The sequence below is a fragment of the Neopsephotus bourkii genome, unplaced genomic scaffold (genome assembly GCF_033783945.1).
Source record: "Neopsephotus bourkii isolate Nb327-2 ecotype Australia unplaced genomic scaffold, CSIRO-AGI_Nbou_v1 NB_144, whole genome shotgun sequence".
NCBI lineage: Eukaryota > Metazoa > Chordata > Aves > Psittaciformes > Psittacidae > Neopsephotus > Neopsephotus bourkii.
Genome location: NW_026900661.1, coordinates 1,704,301 through 1,724,000, shown reverse-complemented (window position 1 = coordinate 1,724,000; position 19,700 = coordinate 1,704,301). Strand labels below are relative to the sequence as shown.

Below are 19,700 nucleotides of genomic sequence, written 5' to 3'. Positions count from 1 at the left end.
AGGGTGAAATTCCCTGAGTAAAAGAGGTTGTTACATGTGAACAGGAAGGTTTTATTTTAATAATAGGAGGATGACTGAAGAGTTAAAGTTATGTAAGATATTCAGGGCTAATATTCAGAGCAGCTGAAGGAGTGCAAGTGGGAGAAGAATTTTGCACAATTTTTCTTGGTTCTCTATCACTTTGAATGCAGGGACAAGAACCAGAATAGTAATACAGGTTTGTGGACTAGGATATGCAGTTCCCACTCATTAAATAACATGGCTTCACAGTTGTCCAGTGGATAAAGGAAAAGTAATTTTAGCTTCACATTGCATAGGGGGGAGATTGTGACACCTGAAATTTACCTTTGTTTCCCTCAGTATAATATTTGACCAAGAGAGGAGCCGGTCTTAGTCTCAGGTCAGCTGCAGGTGACTCTTGACTCTGGTTTGCCTGAAGTTATGCCTGTGTGATGGAGCAGCCAGGGTAATGTTCTGTCTGCCAGGGTCCAAGCCTTCCCAAAGGCAGGGGAAGGGACATTGAGTAGAGCAGAGGTGGTGACTTTGTGCCAACTCAAGACTTGCTTTTGGGGGGAGACCTCATAGTGGATTTTTGCTGTCTCAGTGATCAGATTAAATTGCATGCTTCAAGAGACTGTATTAGTTAAACCTTGATACATCAGAAAGTTTGTGCAAGATTAATCAGCATTAATACTGTGCCATTAAGAGTTAAATTATTTTCCCAGAGTCTCTGAAAGGAATGGAATCAGAGCCAAGATTTGAAGCCAGCGTTTGAAGTCAGGTCCTGCAGTTGGACAGTGAGGCTCGGTTCTCTTGTCCTGGGGTTCAGAGCAGCTAGGTAGCAGCATCTATTCTTTGTAATATATATATTCAGAATATCTGCACAATTAAATTGCAGCACTGATCCTTGAGCAGTTGCATTTGAGACCTCACTAGACTAGAGGATTCAGACGTTAGTAGATTTTATGCTTCCTAAATTGATTTTATAATTATGTTTTCACTATTTCACATTTTCCCCCTGAAATACCAATATTTGATATACTTTCTCCATCTGTCTCTGTCTGTATTCAAATGGCTCATGAGGTAAATTTAATCTCTCTGTTGCATCATTAGATTCAACAGCTTGTCAGCATTTCCATCCTGAGCAGTGTTATGGAGGTCTTTGTAGCTCATCTGTGTACTAGTGAAATTTGGGCTTAAATGACTAAGATGTGAGTGGTTTCCCCCCCTGTTGCTTATGGGTAATTAAAATAAATTGGTATGGAATGCATTTTTAAGTTTGAGGAAGACTTAATGTTTAGGCAGGGAATTGCTTAGGAGGTTGTTTTTTGCTGCTTACACTTAGATAAAGCCTGCCTCATTAGTGCAGTTTGCAGTTATTGTTAATTAGTGCATGCAAAACAAAGTAAGGAGATTCCCTAATTTTCTTCTAAATTTCAACTACTTTGAACTGGTGTTACTCCAGCACTTCTAATAGAGTTGCTGTAGATTTACCCTTAATGACTAGCATGGCATCCTAAGTAATGCTCTCCAAGTCATAGGTGTTTGTTGCTTAACTCTGCGATCTTTAGTTGCACTTAGTATCTTGGGTCAGACAAGGGTGTAGCTCATCCCCTGTGTGTACTTTGGGCACCTCCATTTTATTCCAGGTCTTTACTGCTGTAAGCACTCTATGCCTGGAGGGAGCAGATTTACACAGCTGTGTGTCCTCTTACATGCAATTAATTTAGGCTGTTCACCGCAACAACACATAGTGAGGCAAAGCGTTGACCCAGGGATTGTGGCAGTGTGAGGTCTGAACATTGTGCTGGTACCTAACTCAAGATACCCTCACTTGGAATAATTTCCAACTTCTGCTGTGATTGACCTTATTTGTGCCATCTCATTCCTCTTTTCAAAGCTAGCTATGCCCAGTGTATGTGTTAAGGAAATTAAATTAGCTGTTGAAGTTGCAGTTCAGCAGCCCTGCCTTGTGTATGTACTTCCACGCGTGCCTAAAGAGCAAGATACATGATTACTCAGTGCAAGATTAATTCTCCAGGAATAAGTAGGACAGATGTAAAGGTTATGAAGACAAACAAGCAAATGTGGCCACTTAAGGTGTTTTGAAATAAATTGTTGCCTACAATAAGTACGTCCGGGAGGGATCTGTGGTGTGCTGAGGTGGGCAGAGTTTTGGCACATTGGTGCAGATTGCATGATATCTATTACTAAGACTGACATGTGGGATCATTAGAGATTAAAAGTAGATGTAAAACTTTATATGGTTCCATTCACAATGCAGAAAGTAGAGACCTAAATGAACTTTACTTCTATTTCCCAGAGGGGTTTTAAATGAAAATAACATTAATGAGGATTAAAACCCCACACGTTTGCTGTATAAGAAGCTGAAGCCAGCTTGTAACATTTGTGCCGTTCTGCTGCAGTCACTGTCTCCATTTCGCCACTGCCTGTGCATCATGCAGTGGGTTATTCCAGTGTGGCTGCTGGAAGGAAAGAGTTACAAAATCTTCTTAACCTGATAATAGTCTTAACTCTGCTGGCTAACGATGCCCAGCATCCAGTGGCTCTCACTGTTGAGTTTATAGCAATGTATATTCTCATTAGTTCTTCTGGCAATTTGCTGGGAGTAGAATTTTGCACAATTTTTCTTGGTTCCCTATCACTTCAAATGAAGTGACAAGAACCACAATTTGCTGGGAGTTTCACTGAGAAGTGACGTGTGTTACACCAGTGCTGTATGTAGGACAGTCTTGGGCCCCTCTAGGTATTAGATGCTGGACTATCAAGGCTAATAAAACACCTTCTCTGAAGAATCCTGCAGGCTTGAGAGGTTGATTGTCAGCAGTCACATTCTGAAGCTGAATTTCTTTACTTGCTTTGTGCTTCCTTATAGAATCATAGAATGGTTTGGGTTGAAAGGGACCTTAAAGCTCATCCAGTTCCAACACCTTTGCCATGGGTAGGAACACCTTCCACTAGATCAGTTTGCTCAAAGTGCTGTCCAGCCTTGACTTGAACACTTAGTGTCTTAATAGGTGTGTTAGTAGCACAGGTAGGCACCAAATGGATTTCCAAAAGTGCATTTGCTTACAAAATAAATTTCCCATATTTGGTGTTGGATGAAATGCTGACTCATCTGAAATCATCAGGGCCAACATTTGAGTCCAGATGTTTCCAGTTCTTATGCTTGCCTCTGCTCTTGGAAGGATTAGGGATAGTTACTGGCTTCCGTACAAGAGCTGAAGATGAGCTCTCCCTTTCCACTCCAGTTCCATGGAACGCTTTTTTTCAGGAATTGTCCTGATCTTGTCAGAACCATTTACTGTATACACTTTTTGCTCTTACTCAAGCATAAATAATATTACTTTTCAGTCATCGGTTGCATACACATAGCGTAATTCAATATTCGGAGAAGTAGAAAAACTCTGAAGTGATCATGGCTTGTCAAGAATTTCAAGCTTTCAAAATGAACTTTTGGCAGAGGTCTAGGATGAAGGGTCTGAGTAGGAAAATAACAATTACTGCATATCTGCTGTCACTGTTTCTGTGTTTGTTCAGTGTTAGTTTAGCAGTAAGTAATGTGCTTGTTTCTGTAAACAATGTTTATTTTATTACACTGTGGTACACAGAATAGTTGCAAAAGTGCTTGTTTGGTTTTAATTTCAGAGGAGAGGTTCTTGCTTTATTAGTAGGTGGGATACTTGTCAAAATAAGGAACTAAAACCATTCATAGGCTGGCACCATGAACCCAATCTTCACCTTGTTTACAGTTATCAAACCATTGCTTTGTGTCTCTCTCTTAAGCTCACAGACATCTACTGAGTCAATGACATTGCATTTGTGTACAAAACTGGTGAAGGAAAAGGGTGCTGACTTCAGTGGTGGTCTTCCAGATTTGCTGAGGTATTGGTAGATTTGATTGCCACAGTCCTTTTATTGAACTCACTGAATATACAGATAACTATTCAGCAGGATACAGGGCACTGCATAGTAGCCTTGTGCTCAACTTGTTCTGTTTTATGAGGGAATGAAAACTAGTGCCTAAACTAAAACAAGGAAACCTGTAAAGACGTCTTCAGTAACTTAAAATGAGTAAATCTGCAGTAAAATTAGTAAATTGCAGTACAATTAGTAAAATTGTCTAGACTTGCTTTAATGTTGTGTGTTTTGCCAGTTGAATGAGCAGCATCTTTACATGATGTTTAACAAATAAACTGTATGAAAGAAGATGCCTCCTTAAGGTATGAAGCAGAGAAGCAGAAAACTGTATTGGTGGTGTTGTCTCAGTTCAGCTGCAATCTCTCTCTGCTGACTAAGGAACATTATTGTGTGATCTCCTGGTGAGAGTGGTTATCATTAAAACAGTTAAATTCAGTATGGCTCAAATCAAGATAGAGAATTTATGCAATAGTCACACAAAGGATCTCTGCTGCTGCTAGAAGTATCTATAACTAAGTAGCATTACATTTCAGATGATGACAAATCCAGCCATTCTGACCAAAAATCTTATAGAAATACAAAAACTATGGATATGATGTATTAAAAGTGTCCACTGGCTTCTATTTATGTAACTGAAATACAGCTTGTATGTAGAACAGACTGGTGCCAAGCCTTATCTCAGTTTCTTACTTGAATCATTTTCCTTTTTCATCTTAAAGGCTGACATATTTTTGTCATTAATATCTTTGTAGTACTAAAATATTTCAGATAACAATTCTAACTTGATTTGTGGAACTCAATTGTAGTTACTTCTTGGCTTTGCCACTTTGGGTGAAGCTTAAACTACAGATAAGTCAAAAATGAACGGAAAGAATTAATTGTCCATTAGTATTAGCTTTGCATATGGAGGTTACTGGGGAGTCCACTGACAGCCATGGCTTCTAGGGCTTGTGGTGGAATAGGAATCTCAATCCAAGAGATTCTCTACTTTGTTTTAGCCTAAGGGAAGGCAAAACCAGGCTTTGTTTTAGCCTAAGGCAGAAGGAAGTGGTAGCTGAGTTCTGCTGGATTGCCACAGGGAAGTGGAATTGGGCTCAGTGCAGCATTGGGAGTGACAGGCATCCTTGTCAAAATCCTCATTGAACACTCAAGAGAGGTTTCAAAGAGCTCAGAGACCAACAAAGAGGTGGACTCAGTAAAGGACTTGCCCATAGGGCAGTACAGGGAAGATTTTGCTTCATTTCTATGCACTTCTGATTTGTTCTACTTCATTTGTTGATATCAGTATGAGGTTACATTTATTTTGCATTTGATATGATAGAGCAACTCTTCTCAGCTTTTTAGGAATTTATTCAGCTTTCTCTAGGCATCTTGTTTCTAAATGTATGCTTTCTCTTGGTGACAGATGCTTGGAGCTGGCTTCCTAAAGGGAGAGGTAGCAGGAGGTGGGAGAGTTAATTAAAGACAAGAATTTGCCTTCTCTATAGAGAGGAAGATCAATAATACCTTTGATTATTGCATTTCTGTAAATGATTGAACACATTGGTGGCTGAAGCATGCTAAAGCCATGTGGTCACTTCACATGGACGATCAACACGTAATGCAGGGCAGACAAGAATGACATAAATAACTGGCTTTTTTGAACACGTGGCTGCTTCTTGCCAGATGCAATATATGGGTGGCTTTTAGGGATTGATGGATGAGCATAATTTTATGTGTGGGAGCTTGAGCTAGAATGATAAAATTGATTTTAAGGTTAGCTCTACTAGATCAAGTACCAACTGCAGCTGGGCTGGTATACTTCTAGCTCATCAGTGGTGAGAAATAGGAGGAAAATTCAATGTTTTCCATTCTTTTTTACCTCCTCCATTAGATTTATTTTGTGTTCAGTGATCTGTGAGTGCCATCCTTGCCACTTTTTAATCCCCCCCCCCCCCACATTCTTCTTTCTTATGTATTTTATTAATTCATCTATTTTCTGTTTATTAATTCTCCTTTCATTGCTTTTTGGAATTTGGTTAAAGAGGTATGGAGTCTGACATGGTGACTATGCAGACAAAATATGAGCATGTGGCTGACATTTCTTCTTCTATTGGTGAGCCCAGTTCCCAAGCTTTTGTATGCATCAGAAGTCCAAACTCAGACCTGATTTAGCAAAAAGCCCCTAACTCTGGAGTGGGCTGACTTACAACAACAGGACAGAAATATTCCTAGTTTCCTATCAGCTACAGCTTTGAAATGTAAATAAGTTGGTATTGATTTTGTGTGTGTGAATGTGTGCATACCTGCATACTTCCTTTCCCACCAACCAAGCGTTTTACAGTTCTCTTTTCTGTAATTTTTCTTCCCTTCTATTTTCTCCAAGGCCTTTCTGCCACTTTCAACACATGCTGGATGCTATGGAATAAAAATCCACGTAGACATAAGCACCTTAAACTAGCAGCCTGCCCTTTCCCTGTTGTGTGGGCAGATGCACAGACCATTTGAAGACAGTCTAGTTTGAGAAGGGCAGGTTCAGAGGCATGACAGAGTGTTTGAGAAATAAAGCTCCCACTTTCAAGGACTGGGGCAGAGGTTGGATGCCATCTGGATTTCTCTTCCAGTTATCCTTTCTAAAATTTCAAATTTGAGGTTGAAACCTTGTTCCAGCTACTTCAAAGTCATTCTGCCTGCAAAAGTTTCACAGCTTAGGCTGGAGTTACTGCTACGACGGAAACTGCTGTTGTTGGCTTTGAGATCCTGTGGGGTGTTCTAGCCAAAATGCTCTTGTTCCTTAAAAGCTGAAGTGGTGAGTTAAAAGCAAGCCATGGGAAAGAGTGTGTAATGCTTTTAAAAAGTCTAAGCATTTCATGCTTATTGAATTTTTAAAATCAGTGCATTTTGTTGTTTTTTCCCAATGTTTAAAAATGCCATGCAGCATCCAGAACCCATTTTGTAATTAGTTATGCTTATATTAGTTTATATTAGATGCTGGTGGCATTTACCTGTTCCACCATAAATTAGTACCTTGTTTGATACAGAAATGAACCAAGAAACCATTGTGATTTAGTAGGTTTGCTGCCTAAATATGCAAGTGTTAGTAGTAGGTGAAGAAAATATTCTTTATCACCCTTTTGCAAATAGGGAGTATAGGCAGTGATTTGGACTTAGGTATTCTTCATCCGCTTAAGGCCTGGATCCCCAGGAGCAGAGCCCAGATTAGCAAATATGAATGTTTCGTATGACTGGGACTGCTGCTGAACAGGTCAGAATTATTCAAAAATCATGCAGAAGGCAGCCTCCCCAAATACCTGCAATGTGAAGTTAATCATCAGTATTCTAGCCCCTGTTTTACTGGAAGGATAACTGACAGAGAAGTGAATCAGGCTTTCCAAGCCAGACATCCCCAAGATGGATTATAAAACTAATGTAGGAATTCTTTTGCTTTCACAGTATTTCCCTGCCCAACTTTCACCACTGAGAGATGAACAGAATCAGCCTTAAGTATTAAATGGCAGTGCTTAGTTAAAAGGCAGGTATGTGAAAGACTGCAAGCTGCTGTACGCTCTTACATGATCAAGCAGCAATAAGATTCCACCACTAAATAAAAAATGAATACATCTGTTAGTGTTGAGTTTTTCCAGGTTCAGACTGTGAAAACATTGGCATTTTGGTCCTGCATAGCCTTAGAACCTAAACCACATAGCGTGGGAATCTGGTAACATGGTATTTTAAATTGTAATTTCTCTTTCTATTTATTTAGTTTGTATTTGTTCCTATCTAGTTGCAAAACCCAATAATTTCTTTTACTGTTAGCTTTGTTAACACTTTAATTGATCTTGAAGTCAGATTTTTATACAGCAGCTTCTGCTTGCTAACGTTTCATTGAGTTGGTTTTAAGGCAAATGAAATCAACCTTTTTAAGAGTGGTTTTTCTTTTTTAGTTATCTTTGATTGTGGTACCTAGAATTGTCTGAATGCCGCTTTTGGCACTAAACATTTAGTTCATTTCCTTCCTTATTACAAAACCACTTTCTGTAACAGGATTGTCATTTATTTCAACTACAAAAAATGTTGTGTAGCATTATCAAAGTAACCACCTGGAGTGCTATAAGTAATGCACATACATGGAACAGAACTCTGCTCTTTATTACAGATTTTCAGATGCAAAGTAGATGCATGTCAATTTGAAATAACTGTTGACTTCAATAGAGTTGCTTAAGATTTATACTTGTGTAATTGAGAGTAAAATGCAGCTTCATGTATACCTCTTCTAATAGTGCAGCAGTATTGTGTGGTATTGTGTGAGAAGTAAATCTAAGCTTTATTACTGTCCAATAAATTATCTGGTAAGCACTATAATTAAACTACAAACCAGTTCATTAGACTCAGGCAGTATCACTGGATTAGTTCTAATATATGATAGGTAGTTGCAGAATGTGAGTGGCTGATTGTGAGTATTATTGCTGTGACAGCAACAGTTAATTCAAATAATGGTGGAACTTTTATAGATGAGGTTGTGTGACAGAATTAGTAAAGGCAGGTTTGCTGAATAATTGGTTCTTTCTTGCTACAGTAAGTCATTGATTTCTATTCTCTTCCTTCTCCTCCTTCCTCCTACAGGTGTAATAATCAATCTGATAATATGTGTATAACGCCTTGAGACTTTTCAACTACAGCTGTAGCATGAGTTGAGTGCCTATTGGTATAGAGCAGAAGAAAGGAAAAACCAAATCCTTCCCCAAGCTGGCAGGTGGGCGGTTTAGGAGGTGTGGGTTAGGGAATAAAGCAAGGGAATGTGCTCAGCTGGAAGCAGCAACCAACCACACTGGTGCAGGCAGAGCTGGGGCAAATGGGGGGTTCTGCTACAGGCCTGCTGAGCTGCTCAACCTGCTCCTGATTTTTTTCTTCAACAGAAGTTGCAGCTTAATGTAGTGCTTTCCGAGTGTAAATTGCTACAGTGTTTTACATCTGTAATGCCATAATTTCTCAGCACATGCTTTCAGAGTGTATATCATGATCTAGTACATAATCCTATTTAATGTATTCTTTTAATAGCACCAGACTCTCGGGTTGTACTGCCAGGTTCAAATTGATAACCCTTATTGTAATAGCCATTTTAAGGAGAAGTGAAAGATGTGAATCAAGCCACTGGTTAAAGTGGCTTGATAGGCAGTTGTCCAAAGATCAGATGTAGCTCCAGACTCTGAATTAGGATAAATCAATTTTCTTGTACAGTAACATTTCTCAGAAAGTTTAGAGTTGAAGCTATATTTAGTACCACGAGGGCCCCTGCTTTGATTTTGTTTTTGCATGCTGAAAGCTTTGATTGGACCTGTGTGTTAACTTGTCATCACTTCAAGGCAGTGTTACATAGATTCATCAATACTCATTTTCCTGTGCCTTGCCTGCCTGATGTGTTCTGCAGCAGATGGAGGGGATAACAGCTCCCTGCTGCTGATGTTACTGCAGTCCTATGCTTCTCTCACAGATTCCGTTTTTTGAATGCCATATAACTGTATTTAGGAGTTCAGTCACTTGGGACATCTACTTTGCAAACTCTGACGGTGCTAAAACAAGGCTTCTGAATAATTCTTAAAACCAACATTATTCATAGGTCTCTGTACACTGGAGTGACAGGTACAGACTGTGCAGATACAAAGAGAACTGTTTCTCTTTTACATGCTCTGTGTCATACCCTCACCATTGTTGTATCTTCTGGATTCAGGCATGATTCCACCTGGATTCTAGAATTCCTCTAATATTTGGCTAACCTTTTGAGTTCTGATTTCACAGAATAATGAAACATAGACCCAAACTCTGGTGTGTATGAGGTGTCCACACAGCTTGAGGAAAGTGAAAGCAATTATTTAGATTATATGCATGTTTTGGTTCCTCTGTTACCAGCATGTTATTTTGTATTGGATTCTTGAGAGTTGAGAAAGTCAAGCTTTTTAATTTGCACTCTGGAGGATTCTTGCAGATGCTTTTCAAACACTTTTATACTCCAGGAAGTCCAGACTGATCTTCTGCCAAAATCCAGGAGCTATTCCCCTAGTTTTCCTGATAAAGCAGACAGTCTTTGCTTGGTATCCAGTAACCAGGATGTAGATGAGTATAATGAAATATGTGCTGCTCTATTACAATCTATACTGATTGGATAACATTTAAAAAACTCAGTGGCAGTTCATCATTTTAGTCCTGGTCTTACAGAGGCACAAGTTTAGGTACAACAGATGACAGCTTAACACCCTGTTTAGATATATAAAATTCGAATATTTTCCAAATCTGTAACTTTATGCCTTGATTCTGAAAAAGAATTAGGCACATGTTAGTTTGATTGTGTACAGACTTCTGTCATTCTTCATTTAAATCTGGGTAAGGTTTTAGAATGACAATGTTTTTTGTTTCATAATTGTTTGTAATATGCCTAATGCAATCTGATATATACCTTTTACAGCATTTGGATGCTACTAGCTGAATTCAGCTTTGACTCTGGACGTTTGTGTTGCTAAAGCATCAGTTGCTGTTTACACAGGTGCTAAATAGCATTTCCTTTTCCAGGTGCTCCATTATAGACCTTTTCTTACCGTTGCTGACTGCAGCATCCAGTTACGAAGAGCTCCTGGGTACCACTGGCATGGTGCTTTGATAGTTTACATAGAGATGTTAGCGAGTTCTTGGCTCCAAATTCTCTTCATGTTTCCAGTTCTGCAGCTGATAAAAGCTCTTCTAGAAAAGAGCAAGTGTTCATTTTTTCTTGTGAAAGTCATGGATTTGGCTACGCTTTATCTGGGTTTAGACTTTTTCTTCTGAAAGGACAACAAATGTAGATTTATGGACAATTGACTCTGGCACCTGAAAAGAGGTTGTAGCGAGGTAGGGGCTGGTCTCCCAAGTAACAAGAGACAGAACAAGAGGAAACAGCCTCAAGCTGCACCAGGGTAGATTTAGCTTGGACATTAGGAAAAATTTCTTCACCAAAATGGTGGTCAAGCATAAGAACAGGCTGCCCAAGGCAGTGGTAGAGTCACCATCCCTAGAGTATCAAAAAAACATGTATATGAGGCCCCTGGTGACATGGTTTAGTGGTGGTCTTGGCAGTGCTTGATTAATGAATGGACTTGATGATCTTAAAGGTCTCTTCCAATGTAAATGATGCTATGATTCTATAAATTGTGGAACAGCATGCTACATCCAAACCTTAAATTGAATTAGTAATATTCAGTTCCTGCAGGATTTTTAAATATAATTCACCATTTCCTGGCTTGATTAGCCAGGATTTATCTCTTATGTTAGTAGAATGAAGGTTCCCCTAGAAAGATGCATATAAAATGATTTAACAAATAATGTGTATAGTTGCTGTTTGACTCTTTGATAATTGTTGTGGTTGTTAATCCTTAAAGATCCAAGAAGCTATGTGAAACTAATTGGGTATTTTAGAGCTCTGCTATGTTTATCTAACAGTTTAAGTACTCCTAAATTTAGTTTGACATTTACTTGTATTTAAGAACTGGCAAATAGAAACTGATGTAATTAAATGAATGTATATTCTTCCACGCACAACTGTATGTTGTTTTAAAAACAGTTATATCAGTTCAACTTGCATTTGAATGTTTACTTATGGAAATTAAACCTACCTGAGTCAGATTTATATTTTAAGGGCAACTGCATGGGGCCCAATAATGCAGAAATTACATTGTTTGTGATATGGACACAGTGGAGAATGGAATGACTCTAATTGGAAGGTAAAGCAAATTGATTTAAACTGCATGTAGTGATGCTTAATTCAAGTACACACGCAGTAGGGTTGGTAAGTGGTAACTTCTTAAGTGATTGTAACTCCATGACTCTCGGTGAAGTGTCCATATCTTCAGGAGAAACTTTAGGGCTCAGACTTGTAATCTGTTTATTACAGCTTAATAAATTACCATGCATCGTCTGAGGCACAGCAGTGAAAGCCCAGAAGCATAATCTACCTTAAATCTCTGTAAGAGGTTTGAGCTACATAGGATTACCTGGCTGTGGGCTAAGAGTGCACATAAGGATAACAGAATTGTGGTAACATGAATTTGAGATGATAATGAATAGTGTGTAGGGGTACGTGTTTCTGTGTTTTGCCTTGTGCATTAAAAAAAGTGGATTGCAGCCACCAGCTTGTAAATAAAGAAACTGTAGTAGAATTCATCCTGTGGTATTCTCCAAAGCCCATAAAATCTATCCAAAGGTATTTATTTGAATTTTCTTTGCAAATTCCATTAAACCTGTGTTTAGAAGCTGAAATTATAGACCTTGGTGGTTTTCAAATATGTTAAACTTTCAAATCATTGGAAGCTGCTACAGGTTGAGCACTTTTTGAAAACAAGCCACGTGTTTAGGATCTTAATAAGATGTGTGAGCCTAGTTTTAACACCCTCAGGATATGGTCCAAAGTCTATTACATTAATAAGATACCTTCCATCTATCTTAAAGATATTACCTCAGTTTGTAGTTGATTCTGAGCTATTACTGCATATTTAAAAATAACTTTTTTTGAAGACTACCTCATATTGCAATGGAAGGGCTCCTGGAGAGGTATTCATAGAGAGTGCTCACCTCTGTGTAGCTGTAGAAAACAAACCAGTGACTCAGGTTAGGAAGAATTGTTCAGGGACAGAAGTCTGTACAGTACAGGTCAGCAGGTGAAAATGCAGACTCTGTGTAACTGGTAGCTTTTCTGTTATTTACAGATGTAACATCTCCTCTGAATTATTAAAAAAGATGATAAATGGTAAACCCCAATATTTTGACTTGAGGTCCTCTCTGCAAGGTGACACAGTGCTACCAAGTCACCTTCTGGTTCCCAGCAGTATCAAAAAGTAGTCTAAAGTACGTTTGTTTTACAATAGTGCTGAAGTTGTGAAAGGAAAAGAAATCGGGACGTCAGGACTGCAGACATCCTCCCATTGACTTTAATCCAGTCTTTTTAGTTAGCACAGCTCAAGCTGTTGTAAAGAGTTGTTATTTTCCCAGTTGGCTGGATGGTGTGAAGTAGGTGTTAAGACCTTTGTATAAGTCTTCCTGCATGTGCATTTATCTTCCCTTACAAAACCATGGAACCTGATGGTGCCATATCAGCTTTGGGAGCCAAAACAAGCTCTCTCCCGCTGAAGACTCTTTAGGTGACTTCAGGGGCTCATGGTTGGTGATGCTGTACCTGGTCTGTTGTTACCCTGAGGAAGGCAGGCTTCACTCTGTCACTCTGTCATCTCTCTCCATCTGAATCTCTGGTGTCCTTTCTATCTGAGTGTATGGGGAAACAAGTAAGTAGAAATCTGGAGCAGTCTTTTGAGATTTTAGCAATTTAGGGCAATGCTCTGGTTTTCTGTTTCTTAGATTAAACTTCTTTCCAAATATAAGTACTGTGTGTTTAAAATTAAGGTACATAAATTCAAGACAAAGTAGTTGTCTGGAATTATGTGGGTTTTTTTTAGGAAATGAACCAAGATAGGATCTTTCCAGTCATGTAATAGAATATTTTTGATTAATGCATTTAAATAGTCAAACTCAGAAATGAGGAGACAAATGAGATAACATTTGATGTGCGTTTCAGTTCATTGCTGTCACCATGTTCGTAGACTTATAATCATGTCTATGTACTGGTGTACTGTGCTAGTTCAAAGGGATAGCTCTGCCATGGAATGCATTGAGTGAACACACGCAGTTGGGAAGTGTCTTGGAGTGAGTCAGAACTGTGTATTTAATATTGAAAGATTCCTGTAATGCCATAGTCATCTGTAAATACTAAGACTGATAATGAATGTAACTTCTTTGATGCACAACAGTTTAGGTAACAACATAGGCTGGGTAAAGAGAAGGTTTTGTTTATTTTTTCTTTCCAGGTTGCACTTATGTCCAATAATTACTGAGCAGAAATACCAGACTGAGCAAGCTTCATTGTAATCTTTCCAGAGATGAATATCATTTCAGGGAAAAAAAACCCCAACAATCCACATAAGCAATAGAACACGTTTCTTTTTCTGAAGCTAACAAATAAGGAAGAGATGGTAGAAGATTAAGGAACTAAGAGTTTCTAATCAACCCTTTACTCAGATTTTTCCTCTTTTCACTTATAAATTGATTTTAACTTGAGAAGCCTCCTTAGGTATTTCATGTCCAGCTCAGGTATTCTCTGGCTCTGTTTTAGAACACAGAAATGCGTTTGCATTGTCTTTTTGGTGTCATCTATTTTCCTGCCCTTCCAAGGGAAGCTGCTCATTGGCACTATACAGTGCTGCTGTTACAATGTTATCCAGGTATGAAAAGCCTTTGAACCCCTTTATCCATGTGGTCGAGTCTGACTTTTTCTCGTAATTCTTTTTCATGTTTTCTTATTCAGAAAGGGTGACAAATGTCTCTTTCCTAGAAGCTGAGATCTGAAACTGCGTAGCTTTTGTAGCTGTCCTTCATTATTCTGCTAGGAAGAAGAGGTCAGGCCACTTAAAGATGATAAAGACTGATGTATCACAGACAGGGTCAGAAGCAGAATTGCTTCATTCTCCTAGAATTATGTTAACTCTTGAGCTGGATTTTGCTTCAGCTTCTATTCTGTATGGCAGTATTTTATCTGACTTTCACAGAAAGTGTCTGCTGTCAAGCTGAATACATCACCTTAGTCACTGATTACATAAATCTGTTTTTTTTCCCACCTATCATCACTTTGTGAACAGCTATCTTACATTTCCCTTCTTCAGAGTTTCAGTTTTTGGTTCACTTTACTTCCCGAGTTGCATAAAAAGTCTTCCTTGTAGCCAAAATAGGAATTATAAAATTTCAATGAGTAAACTTTCCTACAGTGTATCACGTATCCATTGGTGTCAGCAAATTCAGTTATGTGAAGTACATGGCATGGAGACTGCTCTAAACCTGTACTGATGGGAGGTTTGTCAACATCCTCTTCTGAAATCCTTAGTGGAGAGAGAGCACTTAGCAAGGTCAGGGTCAGGTAGTGACTGTGGATAGTGACCTATATTACTGCTTAGTCCTTGCATGCTGAGTCTTTCGAAGCCAATGACTCGAAAAGGTAAGTCCTAGGATGTCCATGTGCAAGATCAGATGGAACCATATTCTGCTCTGATACAGAAAGACTGACATTGTTGCAATTTTCTCTACCAGTTCCAGGCCTGCTGAGGTATTGTTGGTCTTTATTGTTAATGTGCCACATTTAATAAAAATAACTACTTCTGTTCTGCTTTAATGCTTTGACCCAGATCTGACAATTTCAGAATCGTCTGTTGCGTAATAGTTTCTCCTCTCCTGTTGGCAGGTTCTGCACTTTTGTTCCAGGCAGAGATGTGCTCTGCTCTGATGTAGCACTTCCCAGATAGTGCCTCTATACCATAAATATATTAATTCCAGAAGTTCCTCTCCAGATTTAGTGACTCTCTTACCCAATTTGTACTGGCACCATCTTTTTTATCCATTTCCTTCTGAAAAGGTTCATAAACTACCAGTGTAGTTGCCAGTGAATTGACAGCAAATGCATAGAAAATTGAGTCAAAGTCTGGAAGGTCCTGATAGTGGCACAGTCTCCTTGTTGCAAAGATCTAGTTGTTGAAAACCAGCAGATAAAACTGAAGCTTTCAAACTGAATATGGCTGCTACCTGGAACAGTTTAATCCTTTGCTTTCTCTCATATGGTAGTGAAAGAGAATAGAAAGCTCATTTTTCATGTTCACTTCAGTGGTTCATAATGAACCATAGTGCAACAGATTTTGGGATTCTATCTGAAGTGGTAACTTCCATGAGTTTTTGGTCATTTTTATATCAGAGAATGTGTCTTGGTGATATGGAAATTGTTTGTTGTTAATCCCTATATATGTAGGATGGAGTTTTCAAAACTGTCTAGTATAGTCTGCTCCCATCAAAGGTAGTTTTACCTCTGGCTTCAGTGAGAATAGAATTATGTGCCTATTTTACATGCTTTTAGCAATCTAGTTCACTAATTGGTTTAGATTTAGATACATTTATCCCTGGCAAATGCACTTAATAAGCATCTTTTTACACATGTTCCTTGACTGTATCCCATGACCACTATAACCTTGCTAATAAGGAATTATGAACTTGTGATTTTATCTCACCTAACTTTCTGCTTTTACCATTTGATAACATTTCTGCCTTACTTGAGCAAAGACTTAAAACATCTCAAGTCTTAAAGGAAATTCAGTGTAAAGAATTCCTGAATATCCCATTATACAAAGAATACACAGAGGGAATAGTTATGGTACCATGAGGCTTAGTATGAGAGTAATTGAATGGAAGATAGTATTTCAATGGTAAGATTTATGCCGTATAAAAGACTTGACTGAGTATTGCCTGCATTGAATAAACCCGTAGGTGAGATCATCAGTTAGGTAGTCACAGAAATGACTGAACATATCTGTCTCTCTCCTTGTTATTCTCTCCTTCATTCTTTGCCATTCTTTTCCTCTAGGTCTTCCTATTCAAATTCACCATGCAGAACAGCTGCCCTGGGCCAGCTCCTGCTGAGCTTGCTGATGGGAGAACATGGATTCTTGTTGCTTTTCTGTGGCAGGTTGTGGGTGGATGTTGGACATAATGAACCCAGACAAATAAAAAATAACTTAAAAATATTCTAAAACCAAAACAGAGCCTCGAGCCCTTTTGGGAAGGGTGGGATGGTGTTCTGGGAAACTGCAGTTGCTGTGTATTGCATCCATGCTGGCATCCGAGAGGAACGGTTATTAGAGCAGGACCTAGAGCATCACACCTGCAGTCCAGTCTCTGTGGGACCAGTAATTACGTGTTAATTAACAAGTCTGGAATGAGTGAGAGTTTGCATGTCAGCAGATAATCTGTATAGTGACTAATAAGCTGCAGAATGTTTTCAATTAACAGGCTTGAAAAGGAAATCCCAGTGAGTGTTTTGCTTGGTTGGGAAAGGAGTGAATGAATGCGCTCTGTTGTTAGGACCCTCAGCATAGGAAAATGGCAGATTTAAAAACTACATTGTAAAGATTAAGATCTGTGAAACACAAATGCTCAAGTTACTTGCTACTGCTGTGCACTGATGGAATCATACAGAGTAAACCTCAGTGAAATGAATTTTTTCACTTGATTAAGTAAGAGCAAACATGGAAAAAATCCACTCTTGCATAGGTTTATTGAGGCATTTTAGTAGTCTAAAATGTACTTTTAATACAAGTTTTTTAATGGACTGAAGTAAGGACAGCTCCAGAATCTGTTCACTTGGGATGGAAACAATTGTTGCAATCTTTCTTTGACACAGATTCTGGGAATCATTGACTATCCTTTACCTCTTTTGGGCTTTTCACTGTGATCTCCAGGTGGCAGATTCATTACATGTTTACGTAGTAATGTAAGGAGAAAAGTTATTTCCCCGTGACCTGGATTGTCTGTTTTGCCTTGACTTTATTCCTGTTCTCTCCATGTTTGCACTCATGACCAACTCTTGGAGAGGTATTTTCCAGAGTTTTTTGAGCAATTTTGTAATCTTTTGTCTTTTCTTCCCAGAATGGTATCACAAGTGCAGGCAATCTGGGACTCTATTTTTTAAATAGCTACAAGTAAGGAGAGCTCATACAAAGGAAGAATGATTAAAACTTGTTTGGAATGTTACAATTTATAAAAGTGGACTGTAAAAGCTTTCTCTTAGATTGGACAATTTAAGAGCTTCAAGATATATGGTGTATAATTTTGAACAACTTTCAGGGACTGCAGATGGATCAGAACTGGTCAAATTAACCTAAAGGCATGGATTTCAAGTTAATTCTGGATAAGTGAATTGTATTCAAAACTACAGTCAGACAGAAGATAATACACTGTGATGGCCTTGATGTATTTAGTAGTATTGTTATGGTGATATGCTCAAAATATGAGTGATGTTTAGACTTGTGAATATCCAGAACTAACTGGTTCTGGATCCATGTTGTGCAGCTACTTACAATGTTTTCTCCAAGTGAGAATGCTTTTTGGTGAAGAAAGTCTGACAGAGACCTGCTTTGTCACATCCTCATCTGCTGTGGCTCATCTTCAGCTCCCCCCAGGCAGGATCTGAGTCATGCAGAGCCCACCCTGCCTGGGCTGAGGTACAGGAGCAGGAGTCCAAACTCACTCTTGAGCTATTGCCACATCATGTATCTCAGATAAATGAACATTTTGCAGCAAGTGAAAGGTTTTTTTATGATCTTGGAACAAGTGCAGCTTGGATATGAATAATTTCAACAGTTGTAGGTTTTCTTCTTAATAATCATCAGTCTTCAGGTTGGCAGTAAGCTGTTGGCTTGTCAGAACACAGAATCCCTCATTTTCATCCTGGGTGGTACCCCATATCCCATGGAAATCATTGAACTTCTGCTTGTAATGTTCAAGGCTTGAGTTGCCCTTTATGGACGTGTCAACCTCAAAGACACTGCTTCCCTCATCTTCCCTCATCCCACCCCATCCCTCAGAATGCTGCTGCTGCCACGCTTAGGGAGTAAGGCAAAAGCATATGGAAAGGTACTAGGTCATTTCCATGTGGTGAGAGGTAGCAGAGTTGGGCTGGTCACTTGTAAAGTCCAGACACTGCAAGAAATTCTTCCCAATTTCTTTCCTGTTTTTCTGCAGATCCCTTCCTGTCTGCTACACTAAACTGATGTTGGATCTAAGAGGTCTTGATCCCATCTAAGGCATCATCTCTTTCATCGAGTTAATTTTTTATTACCTTGTAATTAATTTGTTAAGCTCTCTATAGTACGTGGTAAGAAACTGAACTGGGTGTACAGATTTGGCCAAGCTTCACCTAGAGCAGTCAGGCAGGTGTTCTGCCATGGCAGATAAACTATGATCCTTGACTTCAAGCCTTTTTAATTATCATGGGGCTTATTAGTGCTAACCTCCATCAACTGCATACTAGCGGGTTGTTTTTAATTAAATTAATCTAGTTCAAGATCTTTCCCTCCTCCAGCAACTTCTGAAGGATACTTGGGCTTGTAATCACTCATAACAGCTTGCAGAACTTGTAGCCTTCTCCTGTCGTGTTAAAGACAGGATTGGTTGGAGCCTAAGAAATGGCTTATGTTTTTCATTCTGAAGACAGCATGCATCTAGAATTATGTCTTCATAGGTAATTCAAGTTGTGGCTGTTGTGTTAGGCACCTCTGCACACTGTCAGGCAATACAGGCACCGTGGAAGACTACGAGCATCTCAAATAAACAGTTGACGTTTCTAACACATGCAGACCATTATGTGTATAAACATGAAGATTTTTAAATACATTAGAGTGACTGTAAATCAGTTGACATCAGTGGTTTCTGTCAATAGAAAATGTCGTTGTGGTCATCTCATGTTAATCCTTCTGGTTTTCCATCAGTCTGACAGCTGTCCTTAGCTTATTGCTGAGGATGTTTGTAAGGTGATGACAAGTCATATTATTCCTCCCTAAACATGGTTTGTTCCAGATTCAATTAGTGTAATGTCATTATTTTAACAGTACGTGTAGTACCTCCTTTTGGGTACGTGTAGAAATGATCTAATTACTTGTGATTCCTCTTAGAAAGTACTGGGTGCATTCCTGCCTCCCCTGCAGTTTGACAGGTTATGCTATACAAAATGCTGAAATAAAGATGCCTTTGAAGCAATAGCAGCAGTTGCTCCACATTGTGTTTGACATTGCTGTACCACTGAATGAATGGACAGGATTTTCAAATTGCTATGAAATAAAAACACATGGAAGTGGAGCGTAAAGGACTTAGACTTTCAGATGACATTTAACTTC

At 38.9% G+C, this 19,700-nt stretch overlaps 1 protein-coding gene and 1 long non-coding RNA gene across 8 annotated transcripts in view; both read left to right on the top strand.

Moving 5' to 3' along the window:
- The window catches only part of SORCS2 (sortilin related VPS10 domain containing receptor 2), a 545,361-nt gene that overhangs the window by 100,641 nt on the left and 425,020 nt on the right, over nt 1-19,700 (top strand). The gene's annotated exons all lie outside the window — the stretch shown is intronic.
- LOC133220910 (uncharacterized) lies at nt 13,023-13,877 on the top strand. Its single transcript, XR_009727811.1, has 2 exons — nt 13,023-13,223; nt 13,803-13,877. It is a non-coding gene; the product is annotated as an uncharacterized LOC133220910 (long non-coding RNA).